The following is a 16,909-nucleotide window of genomic DNA, read 5'->3' on the forward strand; positions in this document are numbered from 1 at the left end:
TAAAATGGTGAAACCACTATGGAAAACACTATGGGGCTTCCGTAAAAATTCAAAATAGAACGTCCACATGACAGCAATCCTACTTCTGGGTATTTATTCAAAAGAACTGAGAGTGGGATCTCGAAGAGATATTTATGTTTCCAAGTTCACTGCAGTAATATTCACAATGGCCAAGTGGTAGAAACAACCTAAATGCCTGTGACTGGATGGATGGATAAAGAAATGTGGTATATACATAAAATAGAATACTATTCAGCCTTAGAATAGAAGGAAATCCTGTCATATACAAACAACAACATGGATGGAACTTGAGAACACTATGCTAAGTAAAATCATCCAGGACAGGACAAATATTGCATGATCCCACTTATATGAGGTACCTAAAGTAGTCAAACTCATTGAAGGAGAGAGTAGAATGGTGGTTGCCAGGGGCTTGGGGGAAGTAGAAATGAAAGGTTGCTATTAAAAGGGTATAAAATTTTAGTCATGCAAACTAAAAAGTTCTAGACATCTGATTTAGAAGATTTTACTTATAATTAACACTGTACTGTTCACTTAAACATTTAAGAGGGTTGATCTCATGTGTTTTAACACACACACAAAAGATAATGGAAAACTAGCATGTGTTTTATTTGAAAACATAACTATAATTTGTATGATTTCATGTCTATTTTAACTTCTAAATACACTCTCAATCATTTTGTAGCCATGCCCATTTCCATCCCAAGATAGCATGCCAAACATAGCATAGTAAACAAGGAGATGGTTTCAGAACTGGGGAGAAAAGGAATAGATAGAACTAGTTGGTAAGGTCCACAAATGTCCCTAGGTCAGAAGCAGTGCTGACTTTTCAGGTCTTCTTAAAGTTCAAATAGGATGGAGTCAAAAGTAAGGGGATGGTGAAACACATTTCCACCCTAAATGCACAAGGTAGGGGTTTTAATTTGCATAGATGTAAATCATAGTCTTTTAAAAATTTGTTCCATTTGTAAATGTTATTTTAAATCTAGTTTCCTAAACTTTTTGATTCAGTTTTGAAAATGATACCTTAAAGTTTAAAAAACAGTACACTCAAAAGTCTAAACTTACCTTAGAATATCTTCTAGTCTAACTCAGTCATCATAGTTTACTACTTTGCAAATCACTTACAGACACCCCTGCTCAGTTACACCATCAGATACTCATTCCTAACTGGCGTTAACTCCATCTTCCTTGCACTCACTACAACTGGTGTGGAATTTTACTCAACAGCAGACATGAGAGAGCATTATTATCCTTCTTGTGTGAGATGCAAAGGCAGTGTTGTCAGTGGTTTGCTATTAGAAGTTTGGTCCTTGAGTGTTCCCATAGTAACTTGCTCAGGGCTTTGGGGCAGTGTTAGCTGGGACTGTTCCTCCTATAATAAAAGATTATTGTTGAGGAACTTCTTATTGCTTTAGTGTCTAAGTCTACCCAGCACTCTGTGTTCTTTGTAGCCCTTCCAGATAAATCCTACCTTTTAATCCTTTTATAATTGCTGCGTCTTTCTTTTAAAGGGACCTCTTTTTTTTTTTTTTTTTTTTTTTTTTACTGTTGACAGGTCAGAATTGTGCCAGTTCATTTAAGGAATGTGTGGCCCTGCACACAATCTCTACAGAGAGACCACCCTTTAAAAAGACATGCTTGCCCTTCTTTGAATTCCTTCAAATAGTTTATGCTGCATATTTACATTTTACTCCATGGCTTCCTCTGGAAAAGAAATATGGCCATGCAACTGCACAGCTCGCAAATTCAGCTTTAAATTTCTCTGTGGAAGGCTGCAGATGCACAGAAATTAAATACAGTAGAATTATGTAGGAAATGAATGATCTGTACATTCATTTGAAATGCTCATTGGCACCCCTTTCCAAACTGGGGTACTTTTAGCGATATGCTGCGTTGATTTCTTTGTATGTCACATTACATTGGGTTTGTATGTCTCATTATGCAATGTTATCACTTTATGGTGCCGTGGCTTTTGTGGTGACACTGTGAACATAATGTAACGTGATGTGCCACGGCTGTGAAATGCCATCAAACTATGACACTCTAGAGACTCGGTGAATTATGCCATTTCGCTGCTGCAATTTCAGGAGGCAGAGAAAACTGCAGGAGGCCCTTGCCTTGTAGGGATGTCTGAATTTGTTTATCTGCCTCATTTGAGTCATGTGAAGCTATATATTGGTAGATTACTAATACTGCTAATACCACAACCATTTGAAGTCCATAATAGGAAACTCACTTGTCCCTAAATTTGTTGTTGTTACACTTTTTCATTTTTATAATTATGGGAGCAATAATAAAAGAAAGTATCTGTGTCATCTGACCCAGTTCTTTCCTCATGTTTGCCAAGAAGGGAGAAAACGGCTCGTTCTAAACCTGGTACTTGCCTGGGAGGATGGGTCGAAGGTGATAGGGACAGTTCAGAGGTTTGTGACTGTTATTGATACTAGGCTTTGCTCTTCAGTCTCTTGCTTTATCATGAATCTTCTAGTCCACAGAGACCTTCGAAGTAGTACAACCTTGGGTTTTTCTTCCTTTTGATTCCGCACTGCAATGATTTGTCGCAGGAAGAACTTTCGTGTCATGATATCACTGATTTGGAAGAAGACATGCAACTTTTTCTGCTCATCCAGTCTTGGCATCTTTAATGAAAAAGAAATATTTCTTTAAAACCAATTTATTTTTTGGCCATACCACGCAGCATCTTAGTTCCCCCACCAGGGATCGAACCTGCACCCCCTGCAGTGGAAGTGAGGGGTCTTAACCACTGGACCACCAGGGAAGTCCCTCTTTAAAACCAGTTTTATTGAGAGCCAATCAAGACTGGGTCCTTTGCAAGAATTCTCTGGTGGCTACCATTTGCACTGAAGTAAATTATGGCTGTGTTTTTTAGAGACCGGATAACTTAAACCCAGCAACAATAATACTTGGTCACGTTCCATTTGTAAGACATTACGTTTTTGTAAACATGATCTACTTTAATTCTCACAATAAATATATACACATTATTGTATTTTATAGACTAGGAAGCTACCATTGATCCAGATTTACTCATTCCCCTGTGGTTCTTTTCAGACCACATCCTTATTGCTGTTGTTACTTCATCCTGTTAAAAATTATTAGGGAGGTATTTCTACCTATTTATTTGTTTGTGTGTTTTAATTTCAGTATCAAACAAGTATTCACCATGACATCAAAAATATCAGCCTGATGCATTTGTACCAAACAGGCCAATTAGTGTAAATGTTGCCACAAGTTGTTTTATCATTAGTTGTAATAAGGATGCAGAGTCCTGAGAGCTGTGTGTGTTTCTTAGATGAGTAACGTCACCAGTCATCATCTGAAATCCTCTTTGGCCTTAAATGTGAGGAAGGAAGCATGCAGAGAACATGACTAGGTTGAGAGGGAAGAGTCCCCCTCTCTTCATAAAAAAGCCTCATCTTTCATTTTGCTCCCAAGTTTCTCTTCCATATTTGCCTGTTTTTACTACCTGCAGAAATCTAATGCTGCTTCACGTTTTTCTTTCCTCCTGTTTTCAGGTTAAATGACTTCCTTTTATACTTACATATAATTCCATGAATGATATATTTCCTGAATTAATTAAAATACCCCTTCCATGCCTTTGATGAAAAATGTAGGGTATAATGTAGCCAAGCTCTCCTGTAAAACTTGACCTTGACGTCAACATTTTTCAACTTCAAGAGGGTGTTTCCTAAGCCCATTTAATTTGATATTATGTTTCATCAGTGAATGAATGCATCCTAATTTTTCATGGTGAAGTTCATGTGCTTATAATATTTACGAAGACATTAATAACTTTGAAATAATAACTTTGAAATATTCACATTAAGCATCCAGCTTACTGGCATGATAATACGCTGTAGGAGTATTCCCAAATAAAAGAGTTCCTGCTTCGTAAATTGGCTTAATTGGTTTCATTTATCTCCATAGGGTATAGAATTCTTTCATGAAAACATAGATGTTGTAGATTCAGTTGCAATTTCTTAGTAAAATAAAGTATTTTCAATACTTGTGTGTGTGTGTGTGTGTTAAATCTGTAAGACTGTAAAATAGGACTATCAAGTCCAACCTAGTATAGATCCATGATCCATGGAACCCCTTCATGTTCTAGCTTTACTTGTAATTCTTTATACCTTAACTATCCAAGCTTTTACTTCCACTTTAGAGATACTCTATCTTTTTGGCCAGTCCTTCTATATTAGTTTTCTATTGTTGCATATCAAATTATCCCAGGGCTTCCCTGGTGGCGCAGTGGTTGAGAGTCCGCCTGCCGATGCAGGGGACACGGGTTCGTGCCCCGGTCCGGGAAGATCCCACATGCCGCGGAGCGGCTGGGCCCGTGAACCATGGCCGCTGAGCCTGCGCGTCCGGAGCCTGTGCTCCGCGACGGGAGAGGCCACAACAGTGAGAGGCCCGCGTACCGCAAGAAAAAAAAAAAAAAAAATTATCCCAGACTTAGTGGGTTTGCACAGCACACATTTATTATTTCACACTCTCTGGGTCAGGACCCAGACAAGGCTTCGCTGAGTTCTCTGCCCAGGGTCTACCCATGCTGAAGTCAGGCTATGTTCTCATTCGGAGGGTTTACTGGAGAGAACCCACTTCCAAAATCATCCAGGTCGTTGGAAGAATGTATTTTCTTTTGACTGTATGACTGAGGGTCTTAGTTTCTTACCAGTTGTTGGCTAGAGACCACCCTCAGCCAACCATATGGCCCTCTTCATAACAGGTTACAACGTGGCTGTTTGCTTCTTCAAGGCCAGCAAGACAGTCCCCCTCTCCAGGCTGCTAGGATGGAGCCGTATATAATGGGACATAACCATGGGAGTGACCTGTTCTGTTGGTAAGAAGCACATCGTAGTTTCCACCTCCACTCAAGGGGAAGTGATGATAGAAGATGTGATCTGTTGAGGTTCCCCTTAGGGTTTGGACAAGACAGGACACTCTCCCATTGCATTGAGGAAATCCATCAGTTTAAATTCACCAAATATCTATTTTATCCACATTTTTCTTTGTTTCATATGGGAGACAGGTTGTTCTTAGGTTACTGTTCCTTGCTGCTATATCAAGGGCACTTTCTGGAAGGAAACACAGGAACTGGAAATTTTGAGACTTGAGAACAATAATGAATTTTTTGGTCTCTTCTTCCTTGTTGGTACCTTCCAGTAGAATGTTATCAATATTCTTTAAACTTTCCCAATTTTAACTGCATAGGATTTGAGTGGCTTATATTACCCCATATAAAATAGTGATAATGACAATAATAATACCAATTGCTATTATTTGCTCTGTGTGGTCCTTATAAATACTGTCATATACTCTTTATAGCATCCCTAGAATGGAAGCATCACAACGTCCATCTTCAGAGATGAGAAAACTAGGATTAGAGAGTTTTGTGCATGTGCCCAAAGTAAAAACTCATAATTAGCAAAATGTATTTTTTAACTGAGGTCTGGCTAAAACCAAAGCACTCATACATTAGAGTTATTTTAATGTGATAAAATACTATATGGATGTTCCTAAGAAGAAAATTATCTTTCTTTTGTATTTAAAGAAACTTTTCTGAACATACCCAACATCTGGTATATTGTTTTTTCTTTTTGATTTGGGAGCCTAATGAATAGTACCATTCTGGAATTCTAGAACTGTCCATAACAGAATTGCTCAATCCTGGACTTCTGACATTTTGTGTTAAAAATTGCTTTGTTTTGGGGGGCTGTCCTATATATTGCACGATGTTTAGTGGCATCCCTTGTGACAAGCAAAAATGTTTCCAGACATTGCCAAACGTTCTGGAGGTGGGAAGTGGGAGGTGTCAGATCACCTGGGTTGAGAACCACTGTTGTACAGCGAACTCTAGTCCCTTTGAAGCTCCTGACTCTAGCTCTGAGACTTTCTCCCTGGGAATATTTCTAAGATGGTGTTTCTCTAAATATGATATGATATCTACCATTTCCCCCCTTCATTTACACCTTTTCAAAACCACTGTTTTTTTATGATTACCTGTGTTAACTTATCATTTAAATAACTGCATATTTTATTTATCAAATATTGAAATAAAGCCAGGAAAAAGAACTTCCTTGGACAGACTTGGAATCCACTCTAATTTCCTGCCATTCTAAAATCCTAGCAGCTTTGTCCAAGAACGGATTTTTAACCCTTTCCGTGTCAAATGTAAGAACTTCTGCTATTCAAGTTCTGTATCTGACCCAGTCTCAAAACCCATTTTTGTTTTAGCAACTAAATTGTCTACTTTCCTGTGCTTGCTTTGCAAAGCATCGTTAGTCCCGATCGTGTTTCTTGCTTAATAACACCCTCTCTTTCAGTTGACATTTATGTTGAACGTTATTTGCTGTTTGACTAGTGGAGGAGACTGGTATTGTCTAAAATAAAGTGAGAGAGTTGGCCCCCCTGAGAATAAACACATGTATAGATACCTTCATCATTAGCTGGGACCTTAATTTTATACCCTATTTAACCTAGAAAATAAATTTTATATTTGTGGGTAGATGTCTTTATGCAGTTTAAGCCTTTAAAACGAAGTTTAAAATGAAAAAAATAGAGAAGAAAAAATAAACTTTGAGTTAAAAGAGAACAGTGCAGTTCACAAGCTTGGAACTTTCTCGGTGGTCTCTTTTCATAGCATGTACAGAATGATAAATGAGATTTGATTGTTGTTGTTTATTTGTTTCATTCAAAGATATGAGCATTTGATTCTATTATTTGTTTACTTTATCAGGATATTTCCTCAACCAGAACAATATATAGCTCCTTTATTCCCTAATTCTATGATCATTTTTGTCATATTTTGGTTTTGATTTTTTTTTTAATTGAAGTAAATGTTCTTTGATTTTCCTTTTTTGGTATGCTTATTTATTTCTTTTGTTTGTTAGTTAAGCAAGCATAATTAAGAAAAGTGAAATTTGTTTCTTCACCTTTTTCACCTGCTTGGAGAAATAAAAATTTGTATTAATTCGGAAAAGGCTGGATATAAATTTACATTTGTAACATCACTGAAAAAATGAAAAATACTAAGAAAATAATAATGTAAATCAGAATAAGTTGGAAATATTTACTCTCAAGAGAAAGTAAATATAAGGAGTGTGATTATAGTGATAGCAAAAGGACTGTTTTATAAGGTGAGCGAGTAGGTAGGGAACTTCAAAGTCTATGCTACCTGTGAACCTAGGTGGAAACTTGTCTGAGCAGGGTTCCCATTTATCACCTCTATCTTGATAATGTGGATAAAATCAATGTTATAAATCACATTACAGTTTAAAGCAGTTTTAATACTGTCAACATATTTCTAATTCAGAAGGACCTCCTCTCGGTTTGTATTCATTGCTTTTCTGCATGTGAGTGTATATTGTATATACATGTACATAGAGAGTGGATCATGTGCTGTGATTCTCTCTCTTTTACTATTTGTGCATGTCAATTAGGATTTAAATTAAATTCTAAACAATGTCATTATTTCACTTTCAAACACATGTTAAGATTGCACTTAGATTTGTCTTTGCATGTGCAAGGTTAGATCCTCTTGCTATGTAGCTCTGGATCTTATATTTGATCCAAAATCTTCTTTCTAAGAAAGCATATTTCTCATTTCTTCGTGTGATATCAGTCTGTCTTTCTTCCTCCTTACCCTTCCTCTGGCACCCCTATGGCCTGTTGGAACATGGTTAGAATTGAACTCCGTGATATTTCTGTCAATCAGGGTGGTCTCAGTTATACTATAGTAAAAACAGTAACCTCCCAATCTCAGTGTCTTAAAGCAAGAAATGTTTTATTTTTGCTCTTGCTGTGTGTCTAGAAGGGGTCACGGGGGACTGCCTTAGACGTCACCGCCACTCTGGGTCCTGTGCTGATAGAACAGCCACCACCTGGAACACTGTCTCTGTGGCAGAGAGAAAGAGAGACCAGTGAATTGCACATTGGCTCCTTAACTATTCTACTAGAAGTGTTTCTTACATTTCCATTCACATTTCACTGGCCAAAGGAGTTAACTAACTGCTCCTTACTTCTTGAGTACAGAGAACATGATTCTTTGATTGCCCTGATGGAAAGTGAGAAATGAACAACACGAATGCAATGTTGACAATCACCACTTGCTCTTTAGTTCACAAAATATTAAGTTCAGTCTCCTTCCTCCATGCAGAACACACTAACCTCAAGCTAGATGGCCTAAAAGTCTGATCCAGTCACTGGGTCCAGCTCAAAGCCCAAGAGATTTAAATCATGTCCAGTTCTCAGGAGTGCCCTTGAGACTTGTGAACTCAGGAGACAGAAAATTGGCTCTCCTCTCCTCCCCTTTATACTCCCGATATACCTCTGCAGTACATGTTCTCATTCACGAAGAGGAAGGATGGGCAGCAAACAGCCGCCATTACCCCATAGCAGCCTGGAAGCTCACTAAATTGGACTGTTTGGTTCCTCTACCCCAAGGGTGGGGAACAGTCATCGACTGAGCTCTGGGTGCTCTTTGCAGGTGCCCACCCGTCCATTATGTCTCCAGGCTCTTCCTTTTCCTTTTTCCTGCTTGGCCATATCTGAAGTTGGAGAATATACCCTCCTTGGAGACGAGCAGCTTTCTCAGCCTGCTTTCTGCTTGTAGGCTGCTGGGGTCCAAGGGTCATTTTATGTCTCAGATGGTCATAGTCTCTTTTACTTCTGGCAAGCTGTGGTTTTGACATAGAAGCACTCTCAGAACTGTCAGCTTCTCACTGATTTGATTTTAATGCAGTTCCACGTATCAGTGTGTACACTCATTGTTTCTTTCCACACATAATTTCCATATTAGCTATAACTGTAACCATTCTTCCCCCTATGCCTCTCTCATTATCTTTCTACTTAACTATGGGTCGCTGAGCCTATCAGGTCTTGGAGAGAGAGAGAGTCACAGAATTTTCTCTTTTCTCTGGGACATTTTGTCCAATCGAAATGAGTTCCTGGGTGTTTACCTTTTAGTCTCACCTTTACTCAACATCTCTTTATTCCTCCAGCTTGTGCACCTACTCTGATATCATTTCAGTGGTTGCAAACTGGTATGAAAGAATGCATTAGTCATGGTTCTTGGTTGCCAGGAACCAAAGTTGAGTCTGGATGATTGAGCAGAAATTGTGTCTATTAAAAGAATATATGGTAGCTCACAACTTTTTTGACAAGAAACAACCAAGCTTCAAGCAAACTTTCCAGGAATAACACCAAAATCTTTCCTGCAGAGTTCACTCAATGAGGCATCATTGATGCTGCTGCCACCCCTGGAGCAATGTTGGGAAGTTCCATGACTGCCATTGCCTGATTGAAGGTGGCTCTGTGCTGGGGACTTTGGATTGCTGCTGCCCTCACAATTTGATGCCCAGCCACTACTGCCTTTGGGGACAAAATTACTTTTGGATGGACCTACCTCTTAAAGTTGCTCACTTTTGAATTCAAGTTCTTAAGAAGTTTTCTGGATTCTACCTTAGGAGGTCAACTCACAAATCTGGAAATTAATCAAACATAGCAAAGTTGTTCCAAAAATACTGGGTAGGAAAAATAAAAGGCATCCATCATCTCATCTTGTTTTTAGCCATTAATCTAGAAGTTTTAGATTTCTCCAAAATCCTGCATGTGGGTTCTGGAATTTCACAAGAATTCCCTTTATTAACTAGAACTACATCTGAAAGTTTCAAATTAGGATAGTTCCACATGGGCATCCATACCCGAGTGTGATAGCACCTTACCAATAACAACATTCATATGCAGAAAAGTACTTTTCATATCCACTTTTTATTTCATCTTTGATGTTAACGTTATTGTTATAATACTTTCACTAAGAGTTTATTTCTACAGAGTTGAGAATTGAATCCAGTTTTGGGGTTCTAAAATTCGTGTTCAACAGGCTACATTTCAACTATGCATTGATACTAGAAAAACAGTAGGCTCAGAGGGGAAGAGATAGAAGGGGACAAAGCTCTAATATGTGTGTTGGGGGCTTCCCTGGTGGCGCAGTGGTTAAGGATCTGCCTGCCAGTGCAGGGGACACAGGTTAGAGCCCTGGTCCGGGAAGATCCCACATGCCGCGGAGCAAGTAAACCCGTGCGCCACAACTACTCTAGAGCCCGCGAGCCACAACTACTGAGCCTGTGTGCCACAACTACTGAAGCCCGTGCACCTAGAGCCCGTGCTCCGCAGTAAGAGGAGCCACCGCAATGAGAAGCCCGCGCACCGCAACAAAGAGTAGCCTCCGCTCGCTGCAACTAGAGAAAGCCCACACACAGCAACGAAGACCCAACACAGCCAAAAATAATAATAAAATAAATAAGAGGGTTGACGTAAATTATAAAAAAAATCATTAATATGTGTGTTGATGGGTGAGAGGAAAGATATGGGTAAGGAGGTAGAAGGGTATGGAATATGAAAACTCTGTGTCATGAGGGAGTATTGAGAAACTCAAATCATCTATATCGTAGTGCAAGTCCACAGAAGGAAATAAACATGGGTGTGGGAAGGGAGATAAAATAAATTAACACCATATACCTCTTAATTAGCAGCAGACTTCTGACTACTTTTTGTAGAATTTCATGTTTTTTGTGAAATTTGATGCCACACAAATATTACACTCCATTAGTTTCCCCAAAATCACACTGGCTATGTTCTTCAAATTCAGTGTGTCTTCCCTATAGTGTTAATGAGTTGTCTAAATATTAGCATTTTCTAATAGCAGCATTTCTTGGCAGTTTTAAGATTCACTCAAGTTCAAGATATGGTTGAAAACATGGTTTTATAAATTATCTTACTTCAAGTTGACACCTTTTGCCCAATGGAACTCTTGTTTTGTAGCTCTACTCACCAACTATTATTGCACCGTGACATTCCCCAAACAAATATTTTGTTTTTGTAACAGGTGTATAATGTTTCTTTAAAAAATGAAGGGAAAGACACAGAAAATAGTAGCTTCAGTGTTGACTCATCTCTCATATATAGTGCACTGTGCTACGTTCAGCTATTTGAATTTATTTTTGGGTTTAGAAAATTGAGCTCATTTGCAGTTGGCCACCTCTGACCACCATCATCTTTTCTCCTGACATTGAATCATTGGTTGATTCTGATCTACCTATTTCAGGTTCTACGGTATATATTGAAATTTCTACAGTGCCTTTCCTTACCAAAAAAGTACAAGAGTGGCAGCAAAAAACTACTATCAAGATCTATTTCCAGTGTGGATAGCTTATAAGAGAGCCTGCAGCCTTTGAGAGCATTTGCTTTTCCACTTTATCAGTTGGGAGAGATATTGAGGATACTTGTCCTTTCAATAACGCAGGAGCCTCCTTGTCTCTAGAAAATTAATCAGGTTTCTGCCCTTTTTCAAACCCACCCTATTTTTAAACAAAGATGTTACTACATATTAAGGTATGATAGTTCCCATTTATGTGTCATATTGTATTTCTTAAATTAGATTCATTTAGACTTTGGGATCAGGTGGATTAAATTATGATTTAAATGCCAAATTTAATTTGGTCTTAAAAAGATTTCTTATCTGCAAGAGAAGCTCATTATGTTTATTATGTTGACCTTTTCATTATATGTCTGTTTTTTATATTTTTGTTTATTTCTTAACTGTAATTTCAGACTCAGAGTATCTTGACACTTGCAAGGAATTTTGAAGCACATGATTACATTTGTGTGTGTGTGTGTGTGTGTGTGTGTGTGTGTGTGTTATTTCCATGATGAAACTGGATAATATCTTATAATCATATGGCTTTTGTTTCTGGAACTTTCCTGAATTCCCTAGTCTTATTATTGAGCCTACCCAGGAGAGCTTATCCTCAGTATCTATGCTTCATCTGGTTATCTTATTTACCATGATGATGCATTGTCCTTTTTATGCAGATGATATCCTGATTTATCTCTTTCCGTGAACTTTTCTGCAGCAATTTCAAAGCTGTCAGGCTGGCGGACTAACATTAAAGACTAAAAGGCCTAGCATTTCCACAGCAAAGTACATACAAACACAACAGCCAGTTAGAGATCTTCCCTTGATTTAACAATATTTTGGTTCTGACTCACTTTTGTGGGAACAGACTCTTCTGTAGAAGAAGTGCAAAACCAAGGTCATGGAGGAATGCACTCTGGAGGTGTTCTAGGGGGATATTACTCACCGGTTGCTTAAATGTTTCATTTAACTTCTAAGGAACATTGATCAACCATGACCATTGTTCTCTGGGACTGATTTATAAGTACAGGAGTAGCCTGAGAGCATCACATTGCTAGATTAAATATCAAGAAATGAGTGGGAAAAATGTTAAGAAAGAAGAAAACCCAGAATACTCTGCGGCCAGAAATACCTCCTTTACCATCTTCTAAATGTTGGAGTTAGTAGGGCCTGACTTTTGACTTTTTAAAAATTATCATTCTACCCCTGCCCTCAAGTCCAGTTCATTCTTGTTGGTTTAAATGTCATCAATATTTTCTGATGCCTATACTTACATCTCCAGCCCTGACGTATTTTCTACGATGCATACTTATGTAATAACTTATTTGAATATTACATGGAAATGTCATAGTTATCTCTCATGTTTGTCATCATAAACTAGCTTGCCTTTAGTCTAGTGTTTCCCATCTCGAGTAAAAGCCATATCTATTCAACTAATTGCTCAAGCAAGACACCTAGGAATTGCCCTTGACACTTGCACATCTAATTCACCAGCAGGTTGGGTTGATTCTACTTACAAAAGGTTTCCTCGTATCATCTGTTTCTCTGTTTTCAGTGCTGACCCTCTACTCTGATCAACCACCATCTCTTATCCGGTTTATTGGTTTCCCGTTTCATTCTTGCCTGGTTTTAATGCACCTGCTACATAATAACCAGAAATATATTTTGAAAAGCTAAAACACACTTATTACTTCACTGCCTAGAGCCCTGTCATCACCTTTTATTGCGCTTAGAACAAAAGCTGGATTTTTTTCCCAGAATCCTGCATGGATTCTCTTTCTAGTTCTTCCTAGTTGTAATCTGTATGAACTCCAGGATGTAATCTCTTTGCCCCTTAGTTTGCTCATTTTTAAAATGAGAATGGTAATGGTGAAAATACATTTGTCAGAGTTCTTGAGAAAATTAAATGAGTTAACTATGTAAGCAACTGGAATAGTGTCTTGAACACAGTAAATGTCATATAAGAATTTGCTATTGTCCTTGACTTGACCTTCCAAACCTGGCATCATTTGGCCTCTGCTTTTCTCTTCAGTCTCATCTTGTCCCCCTCCACTGAGATCCAGCCATGTTGCCTTTTGTTCAGTATTTAATTATTTATTCAATTATCCTCATGAATCAGCTGCTTCCCCATTTTCCTGCCAATAGGCCTCAGTTTAAATATCATCTTGAACATCATACCATAGACACAAAGTTCTTTCATTTGCTCTAGCTGTTGCAACTCAGTGACTCAGACCATCCTTGGGTCAGAACTAGGAGAGCCCAAAGGGGGGCGGGGGGTGACGGGAAAGAACCCCTTACACTCTCTTGCTCATGGTGGCCCTTATTCCTGATTCTATGTCCAGAAAGACAAGGCTCATCAGAGCTTTTGTTGCCTATGATACCCTACTGGGGTCTCATTCTCAGATCCATGGCAGGACAGAAAGTAGAAAAGAAAAAACAAAACAAAACTCCCCCCTGGGCTCTCACTTCATACAGGTTGCTTCTTCCAATTTTGACTTCATTTCCCAATCAGCTTGATTTCGCTTCCTTTTCAGAGTCTTCTGGTAGTTGCCCTTTCTATTTACCCAGCATTTTGAAGTGTAGTGGGCTTATTCCCTCTTACCCAACCCTGGAAGTACATATAATTCATCTCTCAGATATTTTAGTTCATCAGTGATAATTTCTTCCAACTTCCCAGTCTGTAGACACTTGGGATCATCAGATGCAGCTCATTGTAAGCCCTAATTTCCTGAAAGGAGTAGCTGGCCTTCACTTCCCCAGCATTTCCAAGTGTTGTACAGTTTTGAATTACCTATATTAAATCTGTCCCTGAAAAAAATCAACTAGAATAATTTTGGATTTCCCAGTTTTACTTTGATACATGCTCAGAAGACACAACACATGTGACGGTTCTATCAGAAAAAAGGAAACATTATACGACTGTTAGGTACTTTTTCTCTCCTCATATGTCCTTTTCTTCTGGAGAAAAATCTAATTTCTCCTCTAAATTACTATGCGTTTTTCTTTTGTATTATCTTTCTGAGCCATAATGAAGCAATGTGGAAAATATAACACTTAAATTTTGAGTACAAGGTTGTATAATTTATACTGTGTAGTTGTATCAGCCTTTTAAAATTACAAACTTGCATCTAAGAGATTATTTTCTTTGAATAAATAAAGCATTTGTAGATTTGTTGTTGTTTATTTCTTTGTAATGCTCTGTTGAATAGGGTGTTTTTAAAGTAGGGATGTTATTGCAATGATAGTACTTGTTAAGAAACTGTCAACTAAAAAAAAATGGAACTTCCTTATTCACAAAACAGTATTAAGGGGGTGGAGGAGGGATGAAGTGGGAGGTTGGGATTAGCAGATGCAAACTATTCTATATAGAATGGATAAACAGCAGGGTCCTACTGTACAGCACAGGGAGCTATATTCAATATCCTGTGATAAACCAGAATGGAAAAGAATGTGAAAAAGTATATATATATATATATATATATATATATATATATATATATATAACTGAGTCACTTTGCTGTACAGCAGAAATTAACACAACATGGTAAATCAACTATACTTCAATAAAATTAAAAAAAATAAAACAGTATTAAGTGCATATAAGACAACTCTGTCTGACTATTCTGCTCTAGATCTCATCACTAAGGGGTGCTAGTGAGATGGAAGATGAAGCTTGTTCTGATTAAACTACCAAAAGATCTATAGCAGAGAAGGCCACAACACCAATGCCCAGAAGCTCACTCAGGAAACATGGGTCAGAATATGCTATAATTTGAAAGGTTTTAATGCAAAGAATTTTAATGAGGAAGATGAATAATGAAAAAAATATAATTTAATGTAAGACTTAGGATCTCTTGGGGAAAACAATACCAAGTACCAGATTAACCTCATGACTTTTATTGCAAACCAGGGTCACTTTTCCTGGAGGAAACTATGAAGGCAGACCTAGGCTACAATGAGACAAGCTATCTGATTCCCAAAGAAGCTGAAGACTGGGGCAATGATAATAAAATTTCCAATGTTTATTGCCTGGGGAAAGATTTTCAAAGATGGCATGATGCCAATAATAAATCACTTTTTAAACAAATCCCTGAACCTTTGCTCTCAGTGGCTTCCCTTTGGTGTCTCGTCAAATGTCTCCAGTCTGATAGCCCAGTGCATCGATAATTTATTGTAGGCCAGACAGGGAAAATTCTTCCATTTACCTTCCATTCAGAAATTTTCCTAAGTTACAACAGCAGTACCATTAGCAATACGTAGGTCAGAAACTAGCAATGGCTGTTACTGTGCATGTTTATTTCTGCCTAGCAATGTGTCTTTAAGGAAAATAAAAGGGGACTGAATAAACTATTACAAAAATGTAGTTATTGTTTCTTTCCTCGTCTTTTCTAACACATGGAGCAGATATCTAAACTGTATAACACAGATCATATACTAAATAAAATCCTTATACCTACCGGTTATTCCAGGGTATACTTGGGTAAATCCTTTTAAAACGCATTAATTTGAGTCTAATTAACATCTGATCATAAAGTTTTGTTCTATAGTTTCAATATGTGCCCCAAGTCAAATCAAGTAAACTAGAAATATTAGTTTGTAACAAAATGGAATTTAAATTCACACAGAATCTTTTTGTATGCACATCCTTTAATTACCAAAATTCACATTATACAAAGTAGTCGGTAAATTGTGATTCTTAATAGATATGAAATTAGTAGCCCAAGCCTGTTAAGACTATATCAGTTGCCAACACAAAATGATACAAAACAAACAAACAAAAAACATTCCTTTACTGAGTCTTCAAGATGAAGTAGAACTGCATACAAGAAAGAGCAAAAAGGATGCATCAATAGGAATGCTGCACCCCTCCAAAAAAAATCTCACTCTTCATTTGAGCTGCATGGGGCCATCTCTTATTGCAGGTGTTTTTCATAATCTCCATTGTCTCTGCTATAAATGGAATTTGATTAGATGGGACAAGAAAGAAATGTATGCAGTGATAATAACTTCCAGGTTATAAAGAAAACATTTTCTTTCAAAAAGTCTATGTTATTCACATTATTAATCAAGAGTGAGGGGAAAATAAAGCTATTTTCATATATTCAAAGATCTATAAAATTTGTGTCCTATTAACCCTTTCTTGGAAAGTTCCCTGAGGCAATACTCTAGCAAAATGAGGATAAAGGTAGCAAGATAAGGTTAGATGACTCAGGAGATTTTTAAAGGTAAATCCTCAACAAAATCTTACAGTCTAGCTTAGAGCAGAAGGACGGAAGTCTCCAGGGCAAAATAATAATAACAGGAAAGCTCTATAGTATAAATCTAAAATTCATGAGACGTTCCATAAAATTAAAATAGTAATTTATTTAATTAAACATAAATAATATTAAATAAGTAAGCAACTACAAATTCTAGGAGAAAACAAACAAAAGGCTTTAAAACTGTTATGGTCGAAATTTAAAGCAAACTAAAACACAACTTCATTTTGAGCAACTCAATGAACGTCATAATGAGAGAGTTTGTCTTGACCATGTCACATGATATTTTGATTGGCATATTAGAAGTGACACTAAAAGAATTATGATCATATTATCCCAGGGTGTAAGCCCAAGCATCATAAATTCAAGGGTGGCACTTGGGTTTACAGTGACCAATGTTCATATAAATTAA

This window comes from Globicephala melas, chromosome 18, assembly GCF_963455315.2.
Source record: "Globicephala melas chromosome 18, mGloMel1.2, whole genome shotgun sequence".
In the NCBI taxonomy this organism is placed as follows: Eukaryota; Metazoa; Chordata; class Mammalia; order Artiodactyla; family Delphinidae; genus Globicephala; species Globicephala melas.